This window comes from Epinephelus fuscoguttatus, linkage group LG5 (assembly GCF_011397635.1).
Source record: "Epinephelus fuscoguttatus linkage group LG5, E.fuscoguttatus.final_Chr_v1".
NCBI classification, from domain to species: domain Eukaryota; kingdom Metazoa; phylum Chordata; class Actinopteri; order Perciformes; family Serranidae; genus Epinephelus; species Epinephelus fuscoguttatus.
The window spans coordinates 8,534,608-8,553,569 of NC_064756.1; the positions used below are offsets into that span (position 1 = coordinate 8,534,608).

Consider the following 18,962-nt stretch of genomic DNA (forward strand, 5'->3'; position numbering starts at 1 on the left):
CCATTAGTAAAGTGCAGCACATGTTCAGAGAAGAAAAAGTGCATTCTTCTCTTGTAGTTCGACGCAACGGAAAGTTGGAGCCTTCTCTCTGCGTGTGAGAAGCAGCTGGCTTCAGTTTGTTGGAGGAGAATTGGCTCTTTTTGACTTCAGGCTCAGTCTTTTCATTAGGGCTAATACTGGACTGGTGAGGGGTGATGCCTACCAGGACCAGCTCACTTATGAAGTTAGCACATGGTGCATGTCAGGAGACACATTTTGAGGGAATGTTTGGGTGCACATTATGTTTAAATGCAGAGTTTCATTGTTGTTGGCATCGGCGAATGAAAAATAATGTGATTCCAGACTTTGGAGCCACGGTGGGAACATTAAGGGACAGTTGGCAGCCTCTCTGCCCAGTCTGCTTTTGCTGTTTATATTATATAGGCTGAACTGGCTGTATCATAATGGAACTTTACTGCTACTTATCTGTCTTAGGCTTTGGGACCACTGGGACTCCACAGGAATGTTTACTGGTTACAGAAACCTTGTTGTATTTTCTTGTTTTCATTTTTATTTCATTTTTTACTTTTGCAAATATGGTATCACTTTAATAATTACTAATAGGGCTGGAGCTAGTATTGTGGATATTTAAGTTAATCTAATATCTAACATTCAAGGTGAGTACAGAAAGACTTTGCTCCATCAGCAGATGAATTTTGAAAACAGCCTTGCAGATGCATCATTCTCCACAGCGATGCTTAAATGAGGCAACAAAAAGGCATGTTTTTAAGTGGAACAGACTTTGAATTTGACTCATTTCAGGCTAACGAAAGTAATGGATTCAGCATTCAATCACTGGTATTTTATTCTTGACAGCGTGTAGAGGGCTTTGAAACAAAATCTCAAAATTAAAATGCCTTTGGTCTTTGTACTGGGAAATAAAACTGAGAGTTTATATAATTAAATCAAATATGAACAAATCAAATGATATGAAATGACTCCATTATATTTATACCATCAATGTAAAGTGATATTAAGGCTGAACACTTAATGGACCATAACCAGTATGGCATTATTAAATAGGATGCATTTATAAAAGCACCCTGAGCAAGGCACTGGTTCCTTGATTAACCTCCTGGGGTCTCATTTATAAACACTGCGTTTGCACAAAACAAGGCCTGAAAGAGGCATACACCTCTTTCCATGCCAAGTTGTGATCTAAAAAACAGAATTGATTGGAGAAACATTGACCCGTGCTTATGAACTATTTGGAAATGGGAAATTGGCGACCCACATGTGGAAGTCTGATTGTCGAAATTGTCAAATATTTTTTGGTGCACGCCATGTCTGGCTTTCATCTGTGAGCCCCTGGTGCTGTTCACCCAGTGGGAAGCAGATGTAGAAAGTAACTGAGCACATTTACTCCAGTACTGTACTACACATACAGTTTTGAGGGACTTGTACTTTACTTGAGTATCTATGCTACATTCTACTTCACTCAAATACATTGTGGGAAATACTGTACTTCTTACTCCATTACATTTATCTGACACTGACAGTTACTAGTTACTTTAGAAGAATGGGTAAAACAAGAACTGAAAGATTCTTAGCTGGTTACAAAAAGTGTTTAGAAGCTGTGATACTTGTCACAGGGGGCGCTACTAAGTACTGACCATGCAGGGTGAGCAAACTTTTGCCTCAGGTCCTTTTCCCTTTTTGTTATTTTGAAATTGTAAGAGATTGACATTAAAAAGTAGTCTTGCTTAAAATATTGAAGAAATGTTTCATCTTTAACTTCATGCCTTTTGTAAATCGGTTCATCTACTTACTTAACTACTCATGGTGAACAAAAATTTGATCAGGGGTGCAAAGTACTTGAGTGTTGCAATGCTTTGCCTTATATTTTAATTTTAATATGTTTCAATTTATGTTTAACATATGCACCAAAAACCAAAGCAAATCCGTCGCAAGTGAAATCCTACTTGTTCATAAATCTGATTCTGATCCTGATTCTGAATAACATCCTCCCGAGACCCTGTGTCCTCATATGAAGACATCTCATTTTGGACCTTGTACTTAATTCTATGTAAATTAGACCTGTTGTCCTTGTTTGTGGACACTTTTTTGTGTCATCCAGTGGTAGTAAGGGCACGACACACTAGTCCATGTAAAAACAAGATGGCAGCCATCTCTGCCAAGTTGTTCTGCAGCCGATCTCGACACAAAAGTGGACACGGTCCAAAACTTGATCACATTTTATTGTTGAAACTTGTTTATTTATGACTGATGATGTTTATGGTTTGATATTGCAACAAATTAGATGCTGTTTATTAGGAAATACTCCTTTGAAGACATTTTGACTTCATTAGTGTTTTATAGGCTACTTATCAGGTCCTACTGAGCCCAAATAGTTTGGAGAAATTAAAAATGCATGCCTAAGAAAAGTTCAGGTCTCAGGAGGATATAACACTGGTTAAGAAAGCATTCTGCATGATGTAAAGACTAATTTTGATACTGTAAGTGGCCAGCATTTTGCAAATAGTGTGCTGCTGCTTCTGTACTTTTACTTTGGCATAGGCCTAATGTTAAATCCAGGACGTCCACTTGTAGGAGTATTTTTAGACCATGATATTTCTATTTTTTTACTAAAGTAAAGGATCTGAGTACTTCACTGGCTGCAACTACCCTCCATAAACAGGACAGTTTCCATCATCACAGTGGCTAAAACACCGCACGGTGGCGCAGTGGAGCAACTGTAACCGAGCCCTGCTTTTCTTCTCTGGAAAACATCAATGGGAAGAGTGGATTTGCATGTCCGGCCGTCTGTGCCAATGGGCGCACTGGGAAGGCTGGGTTAGCGGGTGGAGCCGGGGGAAGCAGCCCAGTAAGTACACAGTCAACAACCAAAGCATCCGAGAGTACTACAGATACACCAATTTCACCGAAATCTCCTTAAGATCGTTGTTGTAAACCTTTATTTTATTTTATTTTATTTTTATTTTACGTGTATGTGTGTTTACGCGCCGACCAGGTTGGTTTGCGGCTCCACATCGCCTCCATACATCGCTTCCACAGTGCGGATGAAGAAGATTTTGTGAAATTACCCATTACAGATTATTCTTGTGTGTAATATATTTCTGTCCGGGGTCCTGGATTTACACAGAGGAGGAGCGGGGAGCCGATCATCCGTCGTTCTCTTGGGTGAGTTCACTGGATTCCCGTCAAATCTGGCATCCCTATTTACTGACACTTCCCAGGGTTATTCGGAGAGCCGGTATAATGTCTTTATAATGAATGAATCCGCAATTTAAGAAGTGTGCGATCTACTTGGGGATGACACTGAATGCTCGATGTGTGAGTTGTGGGGTGACCATAATGTTTGGATACAACTGCAACGCTTTTGGATATGGATCTCGCCACTGGGCCCATATGCGTGAAATGAATGAAATGTGGCAGCTCCAGCCTTTGATAGCGGTTTACATCCCTAATCCATAACGAAGGGGAACTAAGTATTCTAGTAGGACTCTGATCGGCTCTTACACACACAAGTACCAGCACACAGATAGTCTCAATGTGAATATTATCTTATAGGAATATTCTAATGATGCCACATATATAAAAAGCTTAAACTTTGCAGGCCTATAGCTCCTTATTATGATGCTTAGACCCCGATTGTTGTAAAGACTGCACCTCATTGCGTCATTATTGGCGTGGGAATGAGATAATGTGATATTGACTGGTTGATTATTGGGTGATTATTGCTCCATAGGTTTGCAGGTAGCCTATTATCTCCAGGACAGCATGGCCACCGAAACACGCGCCCTGAGTTTGAATATGTAAGACACATAATTCTACCTGTCTGCAGCATCCTCTCTATCTACCCCCGTTGCATCATGCTGTGGTGTTAATTGTGTCTTTTGGACTTGATTGCATCATGCTCAAAGTTCTTCAGGGCTTGTTATTATGTGTTGGGGGGGAGAGGGAAAAAAAGTGCTGCTGCAGCTTCCTGTGATTTCTCCCACACTTCTTGTTCCCTGGCACAAATGAGAGATTCACAGAGCATGAGAGGAGGGGAAAAATGTTCGAGACTGCAGCTATAATGCACACATGCATTTACAACACTTGGCACATGCCTTCATATATAGGCCCAGTAAATGCATGCGGCTCTATTGTCTGTGGAGCTCCATCTGTTCCATGACATGGCATTCCTCAGACAGCCAGTCATGCTGTTAGGGGGTGGTCTACCCTGACCCACTGCCTCCAGAGACAGAGGAGAGAGAGAGAGAGAGAGCATGTCACATGGGGTGTATTAAGAGTGTAGGTGCAGAGCTCAGGGTGTCTCAGCCCACAAGCCCTAGACCACCTGCATAGACAGCTCCCGGGCCAGGCTAGAGGGCAAGGTTTGGCCCAGGACTGGGTTTCCTGAAACATTAAATTTGGCCTAAGATTAGGCTGGAGGTTGGCTAGGTTTGGTCTATAGCTGGGGCTAATGGGAAGCTAGATTTAGTCTTTAGCTGCAGCTAGAGGTTGACTTGGCTTTGGCTAAGGCTAAGTTAGTTAAATTGGTCTGGACCATACACTAGATTAGGCTAGCTATAGGCTAGGGCTACAGGGAGCTAGATTTGGTGTGGATATTGAGACTAAAGCAAGGCTAAGTTTGGTCTGGTTTTACAGCTGAGGCTAGAGAAAGGCTAAGTCTGGTCCTGGGGCTAAAAGTGGCCAGGTCTGGTTCAAAGTTTGGGTTAGCTTGTCCAGAGAAAAGTTAGGTTTGGTCTGGAGGTGGGGCCAGTGAGAGGCTTGGGTGATCTTGGTCTGGGGCTGGAGGAAGACTATAGGTCCAGAACAGGGCCTATAGGAAGGCAATATTTGACCTGGAGCTGGGGCTGAAGGAGGGCTAAGTTTGGTCTGGAAATGAGGCTAGAGGATGGTTAGGTTTGGTCTAGACCTAGGGGCTAAAGCAAGGCTAAGATTGGTCCAGAACGGGGCCTACAGGGAGGCAATATTTAGCTTGGATCTGAGGCTTTGTTTGGTCTAGAATTGAGGCAAGAGGAAGGTTAGGTTTGGTTCAGAACTGGGACTAAAAAGCATTTAGTCCAGATTTGGGGCTAGAGAGGGGTTAGGTTAGGTCCAGACCGGGGGCTTAAGAAGGCTAAGATAGGTCCAGAACAGGGCCTACAGGAAGGCAATATTTGGCCTGGAGCTGGGGCTGAAGGAAGGCTAAGTTTGGTCTGGAAATGTGGCTAGAGGAAGGTTAGGTATGGTGGAGAACTGAGCCAAAAAAGTTATGTTTGGTTCAGAACTGGGGCTGGATGAAAGCTAAGAATGGTCCAGAACAAGGTCTACAGGAAGGCAGCCATTGCCCTGAAGCTGGGGCTGAAGGAGGGCTAAGTTTGGTCTGGAAATCAGGCTAGAGGACGGGTAGGTTTGGTCGAGAAATGGGGCCAAAATGACTAAGTTTGGCTCAGAAAGGCCTAGAGGAAGGTTATATTTGGTCTCAAGCTGGGGATAAAAGAGAGAGGTGCCAGATTTTGAAGTCCAAACCAAGGGGCTGCTCGATATAAATGGGTTCTGATGTAGCTAATCAGTGTTGCAACTCAGTCATCAGAACTACAACATAATTACACCACCCCCATCCAAACAGCAGTGCACACACATAAATGCACACACTTACACACTCTCCATTTCCCCTCAGACCATTTCCCCTCTCCCACTGCTCTGATTGCTGCATTAGGACTTGGCTGTCTTTTGTTGTCCACACACACACACACACTTACACACACAAGGGGGAGGGTTGGCGCAGCTGAGACCACAATACAGCGGGGATCAAAGGTCATCCAGCTGGCCAATCACGGTGCTGTCTGGATTGGCTGGTGGCGGAGGAGGGCGTTGCCCCCCTTTGTGCTGGTCAGGGTGGGTCTGCTAAACAAGCGGCTCCACTTCCAGCCCCGGCCCTGCTACTGCCGGCAGCCACACTGCGCTTCCTCAGAACCAGTCACACCAGCCTCTGGACACTTTATTAGACTGCAGGTCAGGAGCCTGTCTAGTTAAGAGGAAGTGTTTTATTGGTTTATGACTGGATTTCTGGTTGGTAATCAGCTCCTCTTTGAAAACACGAGTTGTTGAGCCTTTACGGAGAAAGAGAACAAACACAAAAAGTTACAATCAAGCCGTAAATTATGTTTACATCCGCACTGTGGTATGTTATCAGAGATGACTGCTATGCTGCACATTGGATGATAGTATTTAGAGGCTTCACAGTGTTCCATCAGTACTGTGCAGGTTTAATTTGTGTGTGTGGGTGTTAATGAATGAAACTAAACCCTGCAACTGAAACCTTTAAATTGACTACAGAATTCTATTTCTGGCAGTGTGAGTAATTAAATAAATAGAATATGATAATGGGATTTAAAGCACTTAAAAGATGGTGAAGAGAGTGGAGACAGAAAGGGATGAGTGGAAAGAGGAAGTGCTTTAGAGACAGCAGGGTACTGAGAAGGAGGCGAGAGAAAGACAATCCAACAGATATTAGAAAGAGACAGAAAGAAAGTGAGTGACAATGTTGAAGAACAATAGAGAGATGGACTGAACAGAGCAGAGCACACAAAGTGGGAATTAGCCAACAGGGACTCTGGAAACCATTTGTTCCCCAGTCGCTGTCTTTAATTTGTGCCAGAAACTCCTCTCCTCATTGGATGTGATCTTGTCAGTCTGCACAGAACCTCCGACACAGAAGATGTACTTGTCTTCTAAAATTTATGTCCACGTCATCCTGCCGCTCAGTCACTCCCTCACTCACACACATCCAGCTCTGCTGTCTGATGCCTAAGTGCCTTCAGTATGTGCTGAGTGGAGTTATCTGATTTCTGCAGGCTAGTTAAATGCAACCACTCCTTTCCCCCCATATAGTTCCATTACTGCACACGCTAATGGCATACTCACAGTGTAAAGACATAGGCCTATTGTTCTGTGTGTGTGTTTGTGTGCATTGGGTGCGATCTTATTGCCGCCCATTATGTTGATCTGGATTGATAAATGATCGGAGCATTGGATTTGAATGCCTGTCTAGTGGACACTCATGTGTGAAGGCGGCGGTTTGGATTTTATTCTGTGTGTTTGACCATGCGTGTGTGTAGAGGGATGCTTACTGGCTTGTGTGTGTGTGTGTTCACGCCTGTTTCCCTGGCGATCAGCAGTTTATCCCTTTGCTTCAGTGACGTTTTTCTCTGCAGATAACAAGGAAAGTGGAAATGGGTCTTTCTCAGCAGCTCCAACTCTGAGTGAAGTGCTCATCGCAACTGATAACCGTCACTTTGGGTTGCGAGGGTTGCATTTTTTTGTCTCATTGGCGTCTTGATTTATTTTTCGGTGATGACCTATTTCAGCCTGTTTAGCAGTTGATGCTCAGATGCAACAGCTCGATGAGGGACTTGCGTGCAGAAAAGCTACAATGCTAAAAAAAAAACAAGCCTCTGAAACACCACATCCCTCCCTCAGGCTCTGATCTGATCTATATCCTTTTTCCAAGCTTTTAGCAACGGCTTTGCGCGCTGCTTGTCAATTGTTTTCACATGGTTTGTCCCAAATTACACCTAACACCTACTGTGAACGTCCAATACAGAATGCATTTTACTCCGTACCTCCTTCTGCAGTGTGAACACTCTTGTGTGCTGCCTTTGCAAGATTTCTAGAGGAAGTGTTGCCTGCCTACAGAGGAGGCTTAACACAGCCTCAGTGTGAGATTCATGGCAGAATTAAAGAATTACACAATAATTAATTATTTCTCCCCTCCGTTACTCCACTGGTAACATTTGAGGGGAAAAACATGGAGTATGGACATTTTTTCAGAAATATGCTTAGTTGCCGGTATGCATCCTCTATTGGGAAATTGAGGTAAGGAAATACATGAGTAAGGCCTCATAATCATTATTAAAGTGTCCTTGAGCAAGGCGCTGAGTCCATATCTCCTGTCTGATTATGTTTAGCTGTGTGAAAGTGTGGCAGGATACTAGAAAAACAGTATGCTTGCAACTATCCTGGGGTTAAAAGAAATCATGATCGCATTGTCAGGATTCTCCATCTGATCTATACATGGAGGTAAATGAGCCCAGATGGTCTGTCTTCAGTGTGATGCATCAGAGAAATGTTGGCGTTGTTATTTTCTAATATTGTGTTATTTACAGTACCCACATCCCACGTACGACGACTTTCCACCACACTCTTCTGTTATTATTCAAAGCCTGCACAGTGTGTGAGTGCAGCTGAGTTTTGGTCTTACGGTGTGGAAAAAAACACTATTTAATACAAGGCCGACTCCTCCGCTGCACTATTTCAGAGTAACGTCAAGGGAGGGAGATTGTTAGCGACAGACAGAACCTAAGTTAAATCTTCCAGAGCACAGAGGGGCCTATTCACTGTGCTATGTGAAGAGTGGATAGGGAGAGAGAAAGAGAGGGGTGGCAGTGAGTGAGGTGGGGGTGGAGGAGCGGGGTGACAACACTTAAGCGTTTTTTTATGGTTGATGGCGTGCATCTGTGCGGTGTGTGTTCTATAGCTGCACGGGCCTGTCTGAAGCAGTCGGAGACCCAGAGACAGAGTGAGGGATGGAGGACAGCTGATAGCAGCTCTCTGCTGATAGTGGACACATATAGGAATTAAGCTCTGTATACACGTGTGTGTGCATGTGTGTGTGTAAGCCAGATAGAGAGGAACAAAGAAGGCAAGTTTCAGTTTATGTGGGAAAGCAGCCACAAGTTACCTCCAGGTGAAAAAAGAATGAATCATGGCAGAAAGCGGGTACATGCCTTCACTTTTGTTTTGGTGCACATGTATTCTGTGTGTGTCTGTGTGCATGTACTAGTAGTGACTGCTTATGCTCTGGGGTGCATGTGGCACAACCTGACAGGGCCTGACAAAACAAAGGTCAAGAAACACAACTGTGGATCAGACCTGCTTTTAAAGTCTGCTCAGGGTGGAGGAATGAACTGGGGAAGTGATGGTGACTCAGGTGTTATTCTGCAGATATACTTATGAAATGTAAATTTAAGCAGTGTTTATTAGAGCTCCACCAAGAAATTGTCCAGACTGATAAATCAGCTGATATTAGCTTACTGCACTTGAGGCAATTAATCAGACTTTGCGCAGCTCCCTCTTGAGCCACAAAAAGCTTTACTTTTTTTCCACATGTGCAGTAGTTCTCCCCAAGACCTGTAAACAGACAAGTTCTCTCCATACCTGTTTATATGTGCCATGCATGTATAAAGAAATGATTATTGGCTGATATTCTGTATGTCATTTCAGTGAGGAACACTTAAGTCAAAGAAAACTGTATTTCAATTTGCAGTGTTATATTTGGTGGTATGGCTCTGTTCTGGGGCCTCTCTGCCTTTCCCCTGGCCTATGCAGAACGCCTCTTCCTACGTGGAAAGCCGGAGAGACCACACCTCTCTGCCCTTCCACGCACCTATGTGGAAAGTCTAAGGCAGAGAGAGCACACCCATCTGCCCTTCCATGTGCAAAGGAGGGAAGCCTGAGGCAGAGAGAGCAAACCTCCTTACCCTTCCATGCGCTTACATGGAAAGCCTAAGGCAGGGAGAGCAGCAGCAAAGACCCCCCGAGAACAGAGCAGCATCAATGACAAACAGGAATGACACTGATAAGTCAGATACAAAATAAAAAGGAGGAGCTGGGATGGAGGCAGGTTGCAAAGCGGCTTGCAGAGGAAGCAGCAACAGTAGGCAGGCCAGAGCAGTTTAAATAGGGCGCCCTGAATGAGATTCACCAACTGGTTGCATAGAAAGGAATCATGTGATCTATCAGCTGACTCCCTTCCATCAGTCAGCTGCTCCATCAGCTGACTGGGCTTTTTGAGATCAGCTGATGTAGTTGGGATGTGAGCTGAGCTTGACATTGTGTCCTGCCTGGAGTAACACTATGCTCAATTGCCCTGATGAAGGCCAGTGAGCATGGCCGAAACATGTTGGTGATTTTAATGTTCATCATGAACTAGCCATTTAATAAAGGCCTTTTAACTTTTGCACCAGAGAAGAGTTGCCTTGGATTTTGTTTTTTTTTTTCAAGATGATCTATATATATATTGAGATATTGAGATATTTGGTCAGAAATACTGTGATATTATTTGATTCTCTCCATAAGCCCTGATTTATCACATTATATATTGCTTTCGTCAAGCTACTGGTTAATGCCCAATAAACTGATACACTGAGCTAACAGTTATTTAATAATTTAATATTAAAGTCCTCTATTGTTACTTATGTGGCAGCAGCTACTTTGCTCAGCTGTTGTTCCAGAGCTATAAATCCTGGTAAAAGGATAAAGTTATTATTGGCTAATAAAAAGGATTAAAGGAACATAGTGCTCTTGATGTGTCATTGCAGCAGTGTGTTGTCACAGTTTTATAAATGCATTAACTTTATAGTGATTTTCAGCAGGTCTTTGGTCACTACAGTAAATTACGGTCTTCAGTCAGGGGCGTCAGCATGTGGCCCTAATGTGATCATGCAGTTTGTGATAGAGAGCAAAGATGAAACAAAGAAACTGAGAGAATCCATTTGGAAGCAACATCTTGCAACAACAAAATCACGTCAGGGGAGCACGCTGACCAAATAAAACTCTATTGCCGGACATCAGTCACTGCTTTGTCCCAGGAGATGTGAAGTTCACTAGTAGTTTCTTTTCTTCAGTTTTGATGACAGTTGCTTTCGGAGAATTGACTCCCCCTGCTTAAATCCATCACTGATGCCAGGGTAAAACAAGGAATCCTTTGTTTTTCTGCCTCACAGACTCCTACAGGTTGTTTTTGTAAAGTTGACTGTAACCCAGCTGTAAAAATGACTGGTTGAGGGACCTCCTGTGAGCAGCACGTGTTATATTCTGTGCTGATCAGTTTGGGGCTCTCCTCCTGCTACAGTATGCTTGTAAAACGTAGAGTGATGCCACAGCGAATGAGCCAGCGAGGCTTTCGGTTTATAAAACATTCTGTCTGTTTACCGGTGCTATGACTCATGGTTGCTATGGCGAGGCGCTCTGACAGCAACGCAGCTGATTAGGAGCATCTGACTCCACATGACTGTACTCCTTTCCTCTCTCTGCCTCCATTGGTCCAACCCTCCTGGGTGCTGCCCCTTTTCCTATCTTGCTATCCTTCCATCAGTCTGTTATCACTCTCATCTTCTCTATATCTCTGTTTTCTCAAATTGCAGATGTCATTCGTCTGTTCTTTTACTCTGCTCCTTGTTTCATTGTGTGTTTTGTACCTTCTGCTTCTCCTCCCGTCCCTCGCTTTGGTTCTGCCGCACTCAACAACCTTTAATATACCTCATATAGATTTTCTTATCGCACCATCGCCCTTCACTGCTCCTCTGCTCTCCTCTGTTCTCCCACTCTCCTCTCAGTCCCAATGCTCTGTCTGTCTTTCTATGGTGGCCAGCTGCATGCCAGATGTGGTCTACTCTCCCAGCTGTTGGCATCATGGTCGTGAAGAAGAGAGGAATGAGATGGGAATGATCCCTCATGAAAAACAAGGCGTAGTAAATCCTCATAGTCCACGAGAGAAGCCTAAATATGTAAAAATAGCAGGAAGAAGGAAGGAAATATATAACATAAACATACCAGAATAGCCTGGTACAGGAGTTTACAGTAATATCCTGCCATGCTGTATGGGATTTAAAAAACTGATTAGCCATTTAAGACTTAAAAGACACAAATCACAGACACTGTAGTGAGTACCACAGACAGACTGGGAATCCCTATAGGAACATATAGTGATGGCACAGATGATAAAAATGCCATTAAGCAGTGTAAGGTCACTCTTGAGTACCACAGACAGACTTTACCGTAAGACCCTTTTATGAGGCTCGCATTCATTAGAAACCACATAAAAGAGATGCACAGGAACATGCAACATCCCAGCAAGAGGCAATGTTTTCAGTAAAATCCACAGTTTGATGAGGCAGATTTTTTTGAGTTTGAGGAAAAGAAGGAAGGAAGCAGGCTGAATCGTGAGCAGGGACACAAGAGATGGAGGGGTAGAGCAGCGGAGGAGGGGAAGAGGAGGGGAAGAGGAGTGTCGCCGTTGCTGAGTGAAAACATATCACCCAAAATGTCACCTTTCAGAAACTCAAAATGAGACCAGCGCTTAGAGAAAAGTTTCACCTTCACAACCCGCGTTCCTCCCTCCCTTAAAGCAATAGTTTGACATTTTGGGAACAGCGTTTACTCACTGTCTTGACAGGAGTTAAATGAGAAGATTGATACCACCCTCATGCTTGTCCACTGAAACTGAAGACACAGCCAGCAGTGGGTTAGCTGAGCTGGTAGCAGGCTGAACCAGGTGTACATGATACCACTACCTTCACCCCAGCTTAAAAAACAAATAAAGTATGAGTAAGTTAAAGTACTTTAAACTGGCCGACCCTGAGACTGCAATGACTGCCAAAATGCAAGACCAAACGCCAGGTCGGAGTGCCACCATTACATGTAGAGATGCACAATGATGGATCTTTTGCTGATATCCGATATGCTGATATATTACAACTCATTTGACAGATAACCAGTTCTGATGTTGCTTTAATCTAATTTTAATCTAATTTTTGCTTTAACCTAATTTTAGTGATGATCAAGTCTCTCCTGTAGTGGAATTAACATCATATAATCCATGCATGCTTTTATCGTGATGGCCCACCAGCAGATGGAGACATGAAATACAATACTTTTCAATATAATATTTGTTCATTGTGTGAAATAAGAAAAAGCATATTGGCCGATTCTGATTGTTCATTTTAAAGCTGATATTGAGCTGATGATGTGCCGATATTATTGTGCATCTCTAAATATATGACTAATGGGTAGAGCAGACATAAGTGTGACTGGTGTCTGATTATACTTCCATCGGCGTTGAGGTGAGCCTTCTTGATGGCCGCTGACCTTTTTGTCTTTTCAATTCCTCAACTGGTATGACATGAAACTGAGACTTGGATTTTTGTTTTGTTAGTCGTACAACCAGTCACATAGCAGCTCTTTGGCATAGTGGCACGTTGATGTTGTGAAGAAAACAATTTTAATTTGCCATTTTATAGAGTATTTCTCTGCACTGCTACAAGTGGCACTGGAAGTGAAATTTCCCCCCATGCCATAGTCATGTAGCAGCAACGGTTCTGAACTTTGAGAATATCTTCTTTGTTTATTACAAAAACCAAGGTTTAAAACTGGCAACTTGTTGACGGGGCCAGGCTCGCTGTCTCTTTTTTATGCTAAGCTAAACAAACTGTCTATTCCGTAGGAAGTTCTATGTTTTCATCAAGTATTTGACATTTCTTAAACCAATTAGCCTACAATTCAGAAATGTGTAGGAGGGTCATGTAGGCCACAGCAAACATTTCAATCAGGAGAGACAGAAAAATGAAGTAAAGATCATATTTAATACAGAATATGAGTGTACAGATTAACAGATGATTTGTACTGAGTAAGATTTAACAGAGGTCATTGGTGCTTGGACACCAGAGGAAGATACTTTGTGATCGAGGGACATCTGAGCAGCAGCAGGATAAATCCCCCCCATGGAGTCCAGACACTCATGGTAGTGGTGGTGGCTGATGACTCTGAGGCTGCCGACTACTGAGGCTGATGAATCCGTAAAGACTGGGTGGTGATGGGGAGGTGGAGGGCGTGCACGATGGCAGCGAGAAAGAACTACAGCAGAGAAGGAGCCATATTTAAAATGAGGAGCAGTAAGATGATAGGCTGGCAGAGAAGGTGTGTCGCTGTGCAATTGGTTGATTGTGAGTCAGCTGATGACTCAATTGACCTACCCAGACAATGATACCTTGAGATAGTAAGTGAGCCTGAGCATGAAAAGTATCGTCTTCCTGACTGAACTTTCGCTAGAGCTTCATTAGCATTTTTTGGGGGGCTGAAAGGAGGCTAGCCTCGGCATAGTTGCTTTCTAACTTGCTAAAAGGGCACCGTCCAGAATGTCTTCCTGTCTCAACTGACCCTGCTCTCCCCTATTAGCTAATGTACTTGTGACTTCCTTTGAACTTGGACTCAAAACTGTTTGCAACACAAAATTTCCTTTCTCCTGGGGCTCACAATCCTTGACAAATTGTGTGAATTTGCCTGAAATCATTAGAAATAAGCTGTAACATACTGTCTGCTATGTTCTCAAAAGAGAATTGAATGAAGTGTGAGGCATTGTAACAAGGTAGATATCTGAAAAATGAGTCTGGGGGAATCGAAATGATCCCAGCTGGTTTTTACACGACAGCAGCTATTTGCTGGGGCAGATGGATGAGGCTGGAGGCCAAGAGGAGAGAGGTGAGGAGCCATTGTAGGCACTGAAGAGATGGACAGAGCAGAGGGAGAGATGAAAAGAGGGAAGATGGAGGAGGGAGAGGTGTCTTGTTTCGCAGGCGAGCTGCAGCAAAATGCCACGGCCACTGTGAAAAAAAGAAACAACCATGGAGATTGTTGATCGTGTTGTTAACATTTAGAGTGGATTGTTCCTGTCGTGACTGCTCACAAGGCTGTGAGGCAAATACTTTGTGAAAAGGGCAATAGAAAGCAACATTTTGATTGATTGTGGGTCATTACACCAGAACCATATTGGACTATATACAGCTAATAAGCAGTGCCTGACCTGCAGACCTGTTCTCTACACTGAGCTCTTTCCCTCCTCTAATTTTTTATAATCCTCCGTGTCTTTTTCCAGTTTCCTCTCAGCCCTCAGTTGTTAAAAACCTCCCTCTGTCTTTTCTGTTCAGCTCTTTATCTTTCTGTGTCCTCTCCCTTTCCTCTCAAAACATCAATTTCTTGATCTTCATCTATCTCACTTTCCCCCCCTTCTCTCTGTCTGCCTCTCCCGGTCAGGGGAAGTGGCAGTCGCTGCCTGCTGGCTCCCAGAGGAACAGACCAACCTTTGTCTGTCTGCACTGTAGGAAGATGAGGAGCCGGTCCGCCCAGTAAGCCCAGCAAGCCCAGTAGGGGATTCAGGGTTTGTCTGTGTTGAGCCAGCCACCCAGAACGCTTGTAAATCAGCCAGCCACTCAGGCCAAGGCCCTCCCGGGCTGTATAGCTAGCTATCCAGTCAGTCAGGTATTATGTTAGGCAATCTGGACTATTGGGAAGAATGGATGGGAAAGCATGATGCAGACGGAGACAGACAGACCGCAGACCTCGGTTTAATGTTTTCCAAGCATAACCAAAATGTGCAACGACTTGTGAACAGAAGCACTGCCATTCAAAAACTCCCCTACTTACTTGGACATAATCCAAAGTGTGAAGTTATTGCGGTCCAATTTATTACCTCATGCTATAAAGTGAGAGCAGCCAATGGGAACTGTCAGATGTTTTACAATGCTACATGACATTATGGCACTCGAGTACTACCTGTTTTTGAATTTATTTCACCTACTGAATGTCATTAAATCACATCTTTCTTTCTTGACTGTAAGCAGCTTATTCATACCTGGGGTGTGACAGGGCGGAGCAAGATGTTTTAAACATTCAGGGCTCAGCTTGAGTATAGGGGGGTTGGGGGTATGCTCCCCTGGGGAGATTTTTGTCCCCATTTACGACAGCTTAGGGAGCATGGTCTCGTTCTGAAGTTGTCGAAATCCAGGTCTTGGGCAGTGACTTGAGGCGCCAGAAACCGCCGAAAATAGGTGTCCTTTAACATCGGCATGATATGCGGCCAGTTGCCATTATAGTTTAACAGTGCCCGGTGGCATCAGGGGGAAACACGGCAGGACAAGGATGAAAGTTAAGGTGGCAAAAGTCCGAGTGGTGGTGGACTTTCACCCAAGGGAGTGGTTCGTATCCCGTACAATTCTAAAGCCAAACCCTGTTCTTTGTTCCTAAACCTAACCACGTGTGTTTGTTGCCTAAAGCTAACCATGTGTTTTGGTGCTAAAGTAAAAAAAAAAAAAAAAGTCAAATCACGGTGTTTTACTGACATAGTGCATTTATTTTGAAAGAGACTGTATGTAAACTTTAAATTTCCTGTAAAAATGGAGGTGTATCTTGACAGAAGAGAATTTGACATGGTGCCCCAGAATGTCAACAACCAATGCACTCAGGGTACCTTGCATGTCATATGTGGACGTGTAAAGTCCATGACCAAAACATTGATATGTGCCGAGGTCGAAATGTGAGAATGTGATGACTTAGTGTGCAATTTTTCACACCATTTGACTTAAGAGAGTGCTTAAAAAAATGTACATCATTTGGTAGTCTTGCCACCAGACAATCAGAGATCTCCGCCTTCTGATAGTCTGGGGACACTCCTTTCTAAAGTGTGTTTAACACACTGGTGAAAACGGCCGGCAACAAAGCAACACCTCTTGCATTTTTGAAAAGGACACGCCCTCCCGGAAATGTGCGATCCCCCTTCTCTCGTCCGCAAAGCAACAAACACACAGAGAGCTTGAAAATGGATGCCGAGACATTTAACTCTGTTTTTATCAAACGTGTGCTCAGTCCACAAGATTGTGGAAATGAAGGACTTACAGCGACTTGAGCCATTTTGTACTGCTGCATGTGTTCCTAGTCGGACTATGTTTACGAGCACAAGAGTTCAGCGAGCCACCGAAGGACCGCCCTGCGGATTTACTATTGGTTCTGCAACGTAGGGAGTTTTTTTAAACTCTGAAATTGTATCCGCCCATCTAAACACAAAATCAGGGAGAAAGTCATCAGTCTTTAGTTAAGCAAAGCGTCTAAGGACTGACTTGCGAGTCTAATCATTTGGTTAAAAAAACAAGAGTCGACAAGGAAAAAATCAACCCTGTAGAGTCAACATCCTGTTTTCTATCTAATTGTTCTCCTCCTGTCTTTGTCATCCTGAAAACACAACAAAACCAAATGTTGAGGATGAGTAATTTCCACTGCTGCCACCTAAAAAAAAAAAGGCAACAATTGCCTGATGTTACTATTTTTAAGTTACATAACAAAGGCAGGGTAGGAAATTGGTGTAAAAAAAAAAACACTACTAATCTTGAAACCTATTTTTATTTTACTATGCTGGAGTGGAGTTCATAGAATAAATGTTTATTTACAAATCTGCCACATTTGAATCAGTGCCGTATTAATCTGGGCTGCTCTAATTGCAAATCAAGGATCCCGAATAATGCCAAATAAACTTGGTCTCCAGTACTCTGAATTGAATATTATGCCAACAGAAGAACATTTGTTCAATTATATTAGATCTCTTAAGGCAACAGCAAAGATTCAGGGCTTTTGAGAAAACATAAAAAACACTGTAGATTCAAAATTTTGAGTGCTTTCGTTCACTAGAGGAGAATTAAAACACAAGGGTTATGTTTTTTAGTTACTGACAAAGACAAACAGTGTCCCCAGTCCAACTGAAAAATCTACAAAGTTAATTAAACTGATATAATATACTTTACTATAGTATACTATAATTGACATGTTATATCTTTACAAAAAAATGAAGTGTTCAAACAACAGGTTGTAGTTTTATGGGCAGTGATGTGCTGGACTATTTCTTGGCTGAAATAGACTCCAGGGTGCAGTGATAGCAAACAGCTGCTGGCTGTAGCTGTATATCTGACAGATATAAAGGATACAGACCAAAGAATAAAGAGTGGTATCAGTCTTCTCATCTAATTCTCAGCAAGAAATCAAATAAGTGTATTTTCAATTTTCCTTTTTTGTGTAAGATTTAAGGGGACTTAGTGGCATCTAGTGGTGAGGACTGCAGATTGCAACCAGCTGAAACTTCTCCAGGTAATGAGTCCTCAGTGTTCAGAGGTCTCTTCCTCTCCAAAACAAACCGATACATTGATTTAAACCAGTAAAAACACTGAATAAAGCAGCTTCACCTTACAGATCAGTGTATCCCCAGTGCTGTTTGGCATGTCACAGACGGGCTGCTAGCCCAGTGCCTGTTAATATGTGCTCCTCTTATCCTCTTATTTCTCATCCAGACATTCAGGTGGTTTTTACAGGGAGACAAATTATCCACAGAGGTCTGTTCCTCTCCAAAACAAAGGGCCCGGTGATTTAAACCAGCAAAAACACTCAATAAAGGAGTTTCATGTAACAAATCAGTGTTTCTACGATGCTGTTTGGCAAGACAGGGACATGCCACTAGCCTAACGCCTGCTAATGTATGTTGACCTTTTTTCTCTGATACCTTAAGATCCTGACATGCAGGAAGTTTTTACAGGGAGCTGAATTATCTGCAGAGGTCTCCTCCTCTCCAAAATAAATGGCAAAGTGGCAGAACACTGAATAAAGCAGTTTTACAGTAAAAAAAATAAAAGAAAGTCACAGAGAGACTTCTAACTACAGTGGCCAACACAAAAACACAAATGGCCCTATCCTGAGCCAGTGTTTGGCTTGTCCATTCTGGGGTACTGTAGAAACATGATGGTACAACATGGTGTTCTCTGTGGACAAGGACCCGCTCCCTATGTAGTAAATAAACAGCTTACTCTAAGGCAGAGGTGTCAAACATACGGCCCAGAGGCCAGAATCTTCCCACCAAAGGGTCCAATCTGGCCCACTGGATGACTTTACACACCTGATATTGATGCATATGAAGGAGGAGAGGTTTCAGGAGCAATTTAAATAGCAATGAACACTGTCTGTGGTCATATTTAAATATACTGAACATTGTGCAAAATATTGTCAACCAGCAGCTTCAGTATAACAGTATAAAAGAATCTGTTTCAGGCTTCTGTCTTAAAACAATATGGGTGGCACCCTGCTGCTGAGGCACTGACAGAACTTCAGATTGTAAATGGTTTGTAAGGCAGGGGATGACTTAACCTGCTTCTTCAACAGCTTCCACTGTAGTGGAAAATTATGAAAAAAAATGCACATGTAACGACAGTGAGTAGTAGACTGACTAAATGTGGAAAAACTGAGACATACTGTTGAATTTGGACATGTTTTTCTGAGGATATGGCAGACTGTTCATCATCTGTTTTGTAAATGGATGAATG

The 18,962-nt window shown here is 43.1% G+C and overlaps 1 protein-coding gene across 1 annotated transcript in view; it reads left to right on the plus strand.

Annotated features, from left to right (window-relative positions):
- Window positions 1–2,837: 2,837 nt before the first annotated feature.
- numbl (NUMB like endocytic adaptor protein) overlaps window positions 2,838–18,962 on the plus strand; it is an 83,818-nt gene continuing 67,693 nt past the window's right edge. The window contains exon 1 of the mRNA XM_049575973.1: window positions 2,838–3,180. The gene's annotated coding sequence lies outside the window, so the exon portion shown is untranslated. The remainder of the gene's footprint in view (window positions 3,181–18,962) is intronic.